Source organism: Corvus kubaryi, unplaced genomic scaffold (assembly GCF_017639235.1).
Source record: "Corvus kubaryi isolate FWS band 111438036 unplaced genomic scaffold, C.kubaryi_AGA036_p1.0 37393, whole genome shotgun sequence".
Taxonomy (NCBI): Eukaryota; Metazoa; Chordata; class Aves; order Passeriformes; family Corvidae; genus Corvus; species Corvus kubaryi.
Genome location: NW_024581132.1, coordinates 193,818 through 205,309, shown reverse-complemented (window position 1 = coordinate 205,309; position 11,492 = coordinate 193,818). Strand labels below are relative to the sequence as shown.

The window sequence follows — 11,492 nt, the reverse complement described above, 5'->3', positions numbered from 1 at the left end:
CACCGCCTGAAAATCTGCTCTTGGAGTGCTGAAATCTGCTCTTGGACTGCTGAATTCTGCCCTTGGAGTGTTAGGCACAGCTTTGGAAAGGGCAGTTTTTCTGTGCCACTGCTCACAGGGACTTGTTTGAGCCCGGTGCTCAGCCTGGACTGTTCTGAAGCTCCGAGCGCGATTTATCGTGTTATTTGGTCACTTTCTGGCATTACTCTGTTCCTTGGAGATTACATTCCTTTTCAAAATAGCTCCAAAATGAAACACTGCTGTTTTCTATGAGTTTTTATTGTGGGTAAGGAAAGAATAGGATGGGTTGGGATCTCGCCTGAGGCGGTTTGTTAAGCACAAGGAGAAGGCTTATAAACAAAAGGACAGTGAGGGGCTGGAAAAAGGCTTGGGGGCAGATGAGCAAATTCAGTAGTTTTTTCCCAAACATTAGGAGACCTTCTCAATCTCTGCAGCTACTTGAAAGGAGGCTGTGAGCCCAGGTGGGGCTCAGCCTCTTCCCCTGGGTAATAAGCAGCCGGAAAAGAGGAAACGGCCTCAAGTTGTGTCGGGGGAGGTTTGGGGTAGATATTAGGGAAAACCTTTTCGCTGAAAGTGCTGTCAAGCCCTGGAACGGACTCTTCAGGGCACTGGTGGAGTCAGCATTCCTGGAGGAATTTAAAGGATCTGTAGATCCAAAGTGACCCAAAAGAATGCCTTTCCCAGGGGTCTCAGTTACCCTGCCAAAGCTTTGGGTTGCTGTACCCACACAAGGCTGCATGCAGCCTGGCAGTCCTGCCGTGAGGATGTGGCGGGGAAGGTGGCCCGGGCAGGGCCAGGAGGTGGCTGCTCTCTGCCTGACCTTGATCCCTGCTCTGCTCCCTCCCTTCTGCCCAGGAGCCGGGAGATGAGACCAAGTGGGACTTCCACGTCAGAGCCCTCAGACGCTGCCTGGAGAGACCATTAAGGGTAAAATGAGGGGCCAGCACACACAAACGTGGCAGCTGTGCAGAAGTCCCCTTATGTGGCCAGCTGGCCTGGAGCAGAGCTGGCACATGGATCCCTTTGCTTATTTGGGCTGCTCCCCGCGCTGCCAAGCGGCAGAAATGTCGTCTGCTCCTCGTGGCAGGGTATAAACACTCATCCTCTGCTTCCTGACCCCGTCGCTTTGATCCATGTGCTTTTCCAGCCGTGGCCACCGGCCATGGAGAAACACACCAGCCTGAGCGGATCTCTTTTCCCCTTACAAACGCGTGCACGTAGTCTTGGGAAGTGGGACAGGGAAGAGCGATCCTGGAGCTGCAGGGCAAACCAGCACATCCCTGACAAGGCTTCAGGGGTGTTGGTTATTGGCGGCAGCGGAGATTTCGGGTCACAATACTTTCGCTTCTTAGAAAGATTTGCTGTCTCTTCTTTGGTGCCAAACAGGTTTTGCCGTGAGGAAAACAAACCTGGAGGTGTGTAAATGACTCTGCCCCTTCTGAGGGCTGTTTTACTTGAGCAGAGAAGATTGACAGGACAAGGGAAACTTAGGAAATTTTATCAGCATTATTCCTGGGGCCGGCCTGTGAGTGAGCAGGGGTCAGGTGCTCCTTTTCTGGATTCAATTCTATTGCTTTTGAGCGGTTACACTGTTGTCTCACCAGATCCCCTTTTTTTCCCCCTTTTTGCCTTTTCTTTTCTGGTGTGTGTAGTGCTGGAACCTGCATTGAGGCGAGCAAAGTGCTCTGCCATTCCCTTCACCTGGGAGGGTCTGAATTTCACCCCTGTTGCAGCAGACCAAGCTGAGGACGGGGTCTGGTCAGAGGATCCTACTGTTTGTGTCGCTCCTGGAATCCATCCATCCTATTGGGACAAAAAACCCCTGGAGCCAGCCGCCCACGTGGAAACCAGGCCAGCAAAGCCTGGTCCCCACTGGTCTGGTCACAGTGTGCTGGTGTCCCAGCTGAACCTGCTGCTCCATATCTGGGGCTCGTTTGTTTCTCCTCATCTCTCTCAGCAGAAGATGCGCTCTCAGGTCCCAGCCCTGTGCAGTCAGGGGATGTGGAGCCTGCTGAAAGTACCTGCCTCTGCTACTGCAGCTGGCATTGTCTGGGCAAACCAAACCGAGGAATTAGCAAAACCTAGAGGGTGAGAAGAGAACCAAATGGGTATCACTACAACCCCGTGGACAGCTCAGCCGCCTCTCCGTGAGGAACAACTGCAGATGGGCCGGGTGAACAACTGCGGTGCTTCCCGCGGCAGCTCCGCTCCGACTGCCGAGTGCTGCTGGGGGGAGCGGGCTCGGGGGGCAGCCCTGCTCCGCTCCTGCCCTGGCCAAGTAAGGAGATGATGCTGCGGCGGTGATTTGAGGCTGCAGCGCTCATCCCTATCCCTTCCCTCCGCTAAAGCTTGCGGAACAGGAGAAATGAGCCCTGCTTTGTGAATCTCGCAGCCCTCAAGGCAGTCCCAGGATTTGGGGGGCTTGGCTCATAATTTCTGCATAGCTGGGGCTGGCAGCTCAGCATTTAATAGCTGCGTGCCTGGAGGACTGACTATAAAAAGTCATGTTTAGATTTCTGCAGCATTCATCATTTATTTGAGAAAATACAGCAGCAAGCGTGTCGGCAGACCCAAATATGGTAATTGCTCCATCGTCTCTGTCCCAGACAGAGGAATGATCAGGGTCCCAACGCCTTTTTCTCACCCTCACCCACACCTGACACCAGGGATACATCTGTGAAGGCTCTTCAACAGCCACCACTAACTACTGATCTCATGGAAAAGCAGGCCTAGCAATTAGCATTTTAATGCCAGGAGCTTGGGAATATTTTCTTGTTTTGTGGTTGTTTTGTTTTTCTCGTCCATGTAAGTGGGTTGCTTAAACTGAATTCAACATACACGGGGTCAGCCCTCTCTGACTGAAAGCTGCGTTAATACTATTTAAGTTTAGAAATGACTGGAGGTAAATCAAATTTTGCTTCTGAATAGGAACTTGCATTGAGGGATTGAATGCATTTTAACTAATCCACTTAAAGTCAAGCAGGGACTTAATTTAGATTATTTCTCCTGAGAGAGTCTGTCCAGGTAAGACCTTGCACTGCCTTCCAACCCACCCTGCTTCACTCAGGTAGAGCGGTGTGGCACCAGCAGAATTAAATCCACATACACAGAGCAGAGCGCTGGGTTCCAAAGTGTGAAATGAAATACGAAATATGTATTTGGGAGAATGAAATCATGGTCTGGATGGGGTTTTATTTCTCTCCTTTCTGAACAGCCAGTAGAAATACAACACATACCTATCTGGGGAAAAATACAGTACACAGGACAAGAATTTGAAGCAAGTCCAGAGGCAGTCTTTGCTGTCCCTGAGGCAGCATGCAGTGCAGCAGCTGGGTAAGGGTCGTCTCGGGTGATTTTGTGGTCCCACCTGCCTTCAAAAGACTTCTTCATCTATTTTTTTTACAAAATACAGTGTCCTGGTGAGAGTGCTAACTTCTTGTGCATGGTGTTTGCACGGCAGGCCATTACAGGTCACCCAGAAGAACTGGGGCGGATTTGTCACCAAAACAAAGGAGAGCACAGGTGAGTGACGTGGCCGCCTTCCTTCTTGGTGGGGTTGCTCACGCAGAAGATGGTGAAAGTGCTGTCCTTCAGGTAAACAGAACTTTCATTTATTAGTGCAAGCAAGTGGAATCCCAGATGCTTGATTAGGAGATTGGTTCACCATAAATTAACCCATTTCTCCCTCTCTGAGGTAGGGATTGACCGTGCTGCTTTTCCAGCACCGCTTCTTTACACAGAATCACTTAGGTAGGAAAAGCCCTCTAAGACCATCAGGTCCAACCATTTCTCCAGTGCTGCCAAGGCCACCACTGACCCATGTCCCCAAGTGCCACATCCACACAGCTCTTAAATCCCTCCAGGGATGGGGACTCTGACGCTGCCCAGGGCAGCTGTGCCAGGGCTGGACAGCCCTTTCCATGAAGATGTTTTTCCTGATATCCAACCTAAACCTCCCCTGGTTTAGAAGGGGTTCTTGAAGCCCTTCCTTCTTTGTCAGGGTTTTCCTGGCAAGTGCCATCCCTAGGCAGTTCAGTGCCACGATTCTTCGGAGGGAACGGACCAGCTTGTGAGAGCTGTTACGTGAGACAGGACTTGAGGAAGGAGCCCAGGGCTCGGGTACTTCCCTGGCTGGCAGCAGACCTTGTTTCTCGGGCTGGATGTGCTGGCTGTTTCCTGCTGGCCGCGATAACGTGTCGGGAATTGGGAACGGCGGCGTTTGCCGGCTGGGAGCCAGCCTGGGATTATCAGCTCCTCGCAGGGCTGCTGCCCTCTTCCCTGTGGCTAAACGTGCCAGAGGCTCGTGCTGCGTGCTGAAAACGTGCTGGTAACAGGCATGCCTGAAAACACAGCAGAGCTTTTGTACTTGGATATTAAATTTCTGAGAGAATTTGAAAATGTAATTTAATTTTACCATAAAGATTTAAAATAAATTTGGATAAATTACGGATACATTTATGCCTGAAAATTGGTGTCAATCTAGTTAAAACAGTAATGTATCTCAGACCATGGGGTTTCTGTAGTTGTTTTAATGTAGGTCAGGCCACACCAGTTCGGAAAGTGACAAAGTGTTGCTCCAAACTGTCACCTGCTGACATCTGGAGCACATTGTGCGTCAGAACTTGGGCAAATATGTTGGCTAAATTAGGTGTCATTGAGGAGCCAGCAAGGAGCTTCTTTCTCTTTCTTTCTTTCTTTATCTGTCTGTCTGTCTTTCTGTCTGTCCTCTGTGACGTGCACAAGCACTGGCTGTGAGACCTTGGTATTTGCTGTGTCTGAAGTGCTGAAGGACTCAGGGACCATAAGCGTTGGAGCTGTTTCACCAGCACCATACAAGAGCTCTCCCATAGCAACTCTCCTCTCCCCACAGGGATGTTTTTGGGTGGCTGTGCCGGTTTGCATTACGCTGACGCCTCACTAGATGTCTCCAGGAGCAACCTGTGTGCTCCTGGATGCATCGCCTGATAAATCCGAGGCTGGAACGGAGCTGGAACTGAGTCCAAGCAGGAGCTGGCCTGTTTGCATGCTGTCACTGCCTCTTCTGGAAATGAGAGCCAATCTCTGCAGCACAATTGCTCTTCTAACCTATTTGGGCTTTGTTGCCAAGAACTGGTGACAAATTCTGTCACGTAACACACTTATAGGCAAGGAAGTGAGGGCTACTCTGGGCAGGGGGAAACATCCCACTGAACTCTCTCTTGGTCTTCTGTCAACCCAGGCATGTTTCCCTCACAGTTTAGGTTGCCAATGAAGCCTGCTACATAAACTACTCCTCCATCTTCTCCTATATCTGGAAACGGGGAAAAAAATGGTAAGCAATAACCCATATCTCTGCTCACAGGAAGGAGGATCACAGCTTCCTTCCAGTGACTTCAATTAAGCTACTTCAGCTGGGCCAGTAAGTTCAGCCCACTCAGCCAAGCAGCAACATCTCTTCTCCTGGTAATCGTGAGTTATCTCACGGAGCTGCAGCAGTGCACTCTGATTGCATCAGCTCCTGTGTGAAGTGCTGATGAGCTGGTTTCAGGTACGGACCCACAGATCGTCCCAGGGATCTCTGCCTCCTACAGGTCCTTCCAGTGCAGAGGGAACAAACAGCCCCTGGCACTGGAGGCTCTTGCACCTCTCCTGCAGACCATGTGTTCCTCTCCTGCTGGCAGTCGCCCTTTCCAGCCTTCTCTAAATCCAGGCACGCTGCCGAGAGGGTGAAGGGGAAGGAGGAGAGGCAGATTTATCTGAAGGGAAGTCACACAGAGTGGCCTGGGAGAGGCCACTGGAATCACCCCAGGGCAGCCACCTCTGCAGAGCTGAGGTGATGGAGGCCCTGGAGGGAAGCGCTGCTCCTGGGTTGGTGCTGCTCAGTCCTTACGAGAGAGCCGGGGATGGCCAAGCGTGCCCCTGGCGAGCCCGAGGACATTGCCAAGCTGGGGGACAGCCTGGGGGGCAGGAAGGTGGCAGGGCTGCCATTCAGGGAATGAGAAGCGGGCGGGCAGGAACGAAGTGCTGGTGTGCTGGATGGAGCCCCCTGTGCGGGCGGGCACAGCCTCTCCCGCGCGCTTGCCATGGCATCCTCCGGAGCGCCCCGAGCTCCCCGGTTGGAGCCAGCCTGCTGAGCCAGGGCTGCGGGGACACAATTCCCAGGGCAGGTCCTCACCTGCCTCCGGCCCCATCTGCATGCCACGAGGCCTGATGCATCAGCAGGACCCGGGTGATGCATCCCAGCCCACGTCCGGAGCGCCGGGGGTGCCGCTGCCTGGCGCGGCTCTGCCACCACCGGCGGTGGCCAGCGGGGCCAGGCAGAGGAGAGTTCCTGTCCCGAGGGGCTTATCAGGTCCTCGTGTTTAACAAGGAATTAGCAGTACTGGGTTAATGGCTGGACTTGATGGCCTCAGAGGAGTTTTCCAAGCTAAATGATTCTGAGGGAAATTGAGAAAGGCAGGAAACAGAAGGTGCTTTCATACAGCCTGAGGGAAATAACTTGTATGAGCAGCCCCGGGCCTTGGGGCCGGGGGACACGCGAGGAAGGTGGGGGCAGAGACTGGCGTCCCGCCAGTGTTGCTGGCCTGTGATGGTGCTTTTTGGAGGGCAGCATCCCTCGCAGGCAGGCCACTGTGGAGGGGTCCAGCAGCAAATGGGGGCAGAAGGATTGGTAATGATCCAAGATTTATATTACATTTCATAATCTTTTTTTGGTTTCTTAGACTTTTACAAGCTGTAAACTGTGAACTCTGGATATACCAATGTTAGGATCCATTCTGACACTGCTATTCTCAATATTTACACAGTTACCCATCCCTCTTCTGCATTTCTGAAATTTTTTTGGCTTCAGAAACATCTTCCCGTGGCAAAGGGTCCTCCAGGGCAATTTCACTCCATGTAATAGGGTTTCATTTGCGTTCGTTTTGAATTTTCTGCCCTTTAATTTTATTAAACGTTGCTGTTTTCCAGCGCCATCAGGCAGGTAGAAGAGCAGCTCTTTCCTATGGAGCAGTTGTTATTCCCCAGCCTTTCCCCAAGGCGAGGATGCACAGGGGCACACCACCAGCCCGCCCTGTGGCCGCAGAAGGGGAGGGGAGCACCACGGGAGGACGGCCCATGAGGAGACACAGAATCACTCTGTTTGTAAACCTGATCATTGATTTGAGAGCAAACAAGCTGCTGCTGAAAGAAAAAAAGGAAAGAGTCATCCCAAGGCATTCAGCAATGAGCTATGCACGACACAGCCTCAAACCACAGGAAGCCCTGATATCCCATGAAGTAATAAATATTTTTCTATAAATACCAGCGTTTTTATTGCCTCTTTCATCCAGAAAGAACCCTAGTTGGCTTTTATGCGCTGCATACTCAATTTGGTAATTGCTTCTCCTCGCCACTGAAACACAAGATGTTCCCAAGGATTCACCAGTAGCAGAGGGTTAAGCACTGGGACAAGCAGCTCTAATGGGGGAGGGCTGTCCTGCTCCATCCTGCCTCTCTGGCTCCCACCCCTCTGGCCTTGGTCAGAGAAAAAAGCACCTGGAAAGAGGGCCGCAGGAGAAAACACCTCCAAGCCTCAAAAAGGCATATACACACACAAATACAGGGTACATTGTTTCTTTAGCCTGTTCGTTCGTGTGCATATTTAATTGTGAATCAAGAAGGGAGGACGTGGAAAGCTTTAGAAAAATCTGTCTAGGGAAGGGTACAGACCAGAAAAGGGGTGAGGAAGCCGGATGCTGCTGCCTTCCTTTAACCACCAAAGACCCCAAACCCCTCTGGCAGAAGGCGAGCCGGAAATCAGCTCTGTCACGGCCCTGTTTGTTTTCCTAGAGAGCTGAAACACGGAGAGTGTGTCCCCCCCGCTCTCTCCCTGAAACCTGGGGCTCACCACGAGCCTGTAAGTGCAAACACTTTTGCTCAAGCTTTTCGGAGAGAGGAGAGAGCTGCCAGCCTTCAGGAGGAAGACACCCAGCGTTATCCAAGGCTGTGACCTTAAGCTGTTTTACCCAAGCAGATGCAAACTTATTTAAATGCTCTTAAATAAAATGGGAGCAGGCATAGCCTAAACTACTGTAAACTGTTTTCACATGAAAATCGCATCAGCTGGGCAGCCTTTTGAACCACCCCGAACCTGAAGCACAAGTGCATGACTGAAAGGAGGAGGTTTGTCATCGCTGCGTGTGGCACTGCCAGGAACTGACCAAAAGCATCGCTCCTTCAGCTGCCGGCCACCAGCTAGCAGCGAGATCCCAGTGTACACACACTCCCTGACCTCCCTCGGGGCACGGCTGGTTGGATTCGCTGAAACCAGCTCATTCAGATGGGTCACTCTACGTGGGAGCAGGGCAGGACCGCTCAGGCAGGCTTTCTGCTCACTGGGCAGGCAGGAAGGAGAGAGCAGTGGCAATCAGCAGCGTGTTTAATTGCATCCTCTCTGCGGCTTGCGGAGGATGTGTGTGATGTGTGCGATGTGTGTGATGTGTGCGTGTGTGTCTAAGGTTTGTGGGTCAAACAGCTGGTTTAAGCCAGCCCCTGTTACCTCACAGGAGAGAAGCACCCCGGCCGCTGCCTTCAGCCTGGAACTGGAGCTGCGCCCAGCCACAGCCCAGCGCCGGGCCACAGCAGCACACACCTGGGGCGAAGGGCGCGGCTCTCTGTGTAGGCAGATTGGCAGGGAGGGCACGGGTGCTGTGCTGGAAAGGAGGGGCCCCGGACTGGAACCCAAGGCAAGGAACCCTCCCACTGCCCTTTGAGACCCACCCGGAGTGCTGCAGGTGGGTTCTGTGCGTGTGGAAGGCAGCAGCAGTGAGACTTGATGGTTCTGCCACGCAGGTGGCCTCTGCTGGGCAGTGCTGCCCAGCCCCAGGCTCACAGTGCCCCCATCCATGTTTGGCCAAGGCTCCAGGGCCACTCTCAAGCACAGCCCCCTTCAGCCCTTGGAACAGACTTGGGCCCGCCAGTTGGGGATCGCCCTCCCCGGCAGCTGGATTCTGCCTTGCCGATGTGGATTGGCTATGATCTGCTTGAATCCCAAATATTTTTCTCCAGAGCTGAAAGCTCTTTGTGAGCATAATCTACGGGTCCAAACAGAAGAAAATCTCTGTTTGGTCTGAGGAGCAGAACTTGGCGTGGCTTGCGGGGGAAAACGCCAAGTACGCGAGGGCCGTTCGCTCTCCTCGCAGCAGTCACGGACGGCTGTTCCTTAGCTCCGCTGAGGCACATCTGGCTGTCATCTCTGCACATCTGTATCCTGTGATTTACACCGTCTTCTCCCAATGCTCTGTGTGGTTTTATGCTGTGGAAAGAACAAAAGCGCCTCTTTCTGCCCCTCTGAGAGCCGGCTCTGTGGGAACCTTCCTAGGGCCCGCACAGAGCAAGGGGACCTCCTCCTCTGGAGCCTCCGCGGCCCTCTGCGGAGAACGCTCTACGTGGCAGCAAGCGTGGAAGACAGTGGCAGAGGTGACACAAAGCAAACCCTGTGAAGCTCAGCAGCATGTTAGTCACGTCAGGTCTTTAGCAGTTGGGCTTTTTTTTTTCCTCGCAGAAGGCTCCTGTGGAAGATAAATACAGTGTTTCTTTCAGAAGAGTAACATCCACCGAGATTCCCTTCCTTCTGTTTCTTCCTGCAGACGGAGACGTTCAAAGCCTGTTCCACCCACACACCGGTTTATCCGTGGGAGAGAAGAGGGAATCCTCCTGTATTATGCTCCCCAGAAACGGAGACGTTTCAGGAGCTGGTACTCACTATGCTAGTAAGGCATTTGCTAACTTACCTTGTGATTCTGAGTGGGAAACTTGTTCCTGAGCTTCGTAGGCTTCCCAGATAGCCCCAGTCTCGATTCCAAAGACAGTGAGCTCCCACCTGGTATTTACCAGCAGCCCTGCAATGGGACCAGAGGAGGCTTACGATGGAGACATGAGTAGTGATTTTGCAGTGACTCTCAGGGTCACATTTTCAAGAAGCTACAGACTTCAAAGGGGCATTTAAATTTAAAGGGAGTACTTTGGGAGCACCGTCATAGCGCTCTGTCGTGTCAGCAAAAGGGACTTTCACCCCCAAGCCCCTCTCACCCTGCAGTGGGTTGACTGCTCTCCCATGGCACCAGTCAGAGCTGGCAGTGGGACAGTCAGGATCTCTCTCCTCTGTTGCAGTGACTTGCTGTAGTGTTTGACAGCGCTACAGGTTTCAGAGTTGTTTACCATGGGATAAAACCTGCCCTGCCAGGGGGAAGGGAGTGTGTCCTACCCGGAAAAAACACAAACCAAAACAAAACACTTCTTCCCTAGCTACATCCTAGGCCAGTTGTCAGCTCCATTTACTGCCTGGGTGGGAGCTGGCTCTGCCTACCCTGGGCCAACAGGGACACCAGTGTTGCTAAAGTTGTGTGTAGGAGCACACGCAGTAGATGTGCAAGAGCAGAGTTGGAAACCAACATCCCGGTCAAGTTCAGAACTGGCAGAAACCCTTTCGGGAGAGGGTGGGTGCACATAATACACTGCTGCCCCCAGAATGAGACTGTCTTTAACGGGAAAGGTGGGTACCTAACCAAAAATACGGACAGTGATGTTTACTTCCATTTCAGTCTGTGTCCAGCGAGCTGTGGCAGCCCATGGGGAACATGGAGGAACAGAGGTATTCCTTCTGCTCGCCCGTTCATCTCAGCTGAAGGTGGCTCTCCAGCCAAAACGGCAGATCTGTCATGTAACTCCAGGGCCCTTCCTGGGTGATGGTGTCTGTGCACATGCACGGGCCCCGCAGAGGCAGCTGTTCCCTTGCGTGTGCACAACGCTCCGGGTTCAGCACAGCCTGTAGGTATTTGTGTCAATGTTCCAGTAGCAATTATGGCATTACGTGGAAGGAGGGAAGAACCGGCCCAGGCTCTCAAGCCGGGGAGCCCCAGCAGAGGAGGGCTGGAGTGGCTGTGCCAGAGCAGCTGGCACAGCTCCCCAGAGGTGTGTGAGCCAGGGCGCCAGGGCGCCCAGCAGAGCGATGGGAAGCAAGAGGGCTCGCACAGGACCGGGCTGAAGGGCAGGCAGGGCAGGCGGCTGCTCATCCAGCAAAAAGTTCAGGGCAGAGAATGAGAAAGGGGGGGAAAATCCCCAACCACCCCCAGCGAGAAACCCCCCGGGTGTCTGAAAAGCGCAGGGATGGCAGCGAGGGCTGCCTGCTGCCGTCACTGGGAGCACCGGTGAGGGGTCACCGGTGCGCTGGGGCTTTTCTGGTGTCAAGACACCGCACGGGCGGTACAGGCTGTAGCCCAGGAGACGATGCCGAGAGGACCCGAGCGCCCCTGCGGTGGCGGGCGGTGCGATGTGTGCGATGCCCAGCGCAGGTGAGGCCGGGCCACGCTGCCTCGCCGCCCCTGCCCGCCCAGGAACCTGCGGGCAGCGGGCCCCGTGCCGGGGCCGTGCTCGCTCTGCGCGCCGGCCGAGGGGCCGCGGCTCCGCCGGGCCCGGCAGCCCCTCCGCGCTGCCGTGCGGCCCCCGCCCCG

At 53.6% G+C, this 11,492-nt stretch overlaps 1 long non-coding RNA gene across 1 annotated transcript; it reads right to left on the bottom strand.

Annotated features, from left to right (window-relative positions):
- Positions 1 to 7,609: 7,609 nt before the first annotated feature.
- LOC121669658 lies at positions 7,610 to 10,130 on the bottom strand. Its single transcript, XR_006017834.1, has 2 exons — positions 9,774 to 10,130; positions 7,610 to 9,551 (listed from the first exon to the last, which is right to left on the bottom strand). It is a non-coding gene; the product is annotated as an uncharacterized LOC121669658 (long non-coding RNA).
- Between the last annotated feature and the right edge of the window lie 1,362 nt (positions 10,131 to 11,492).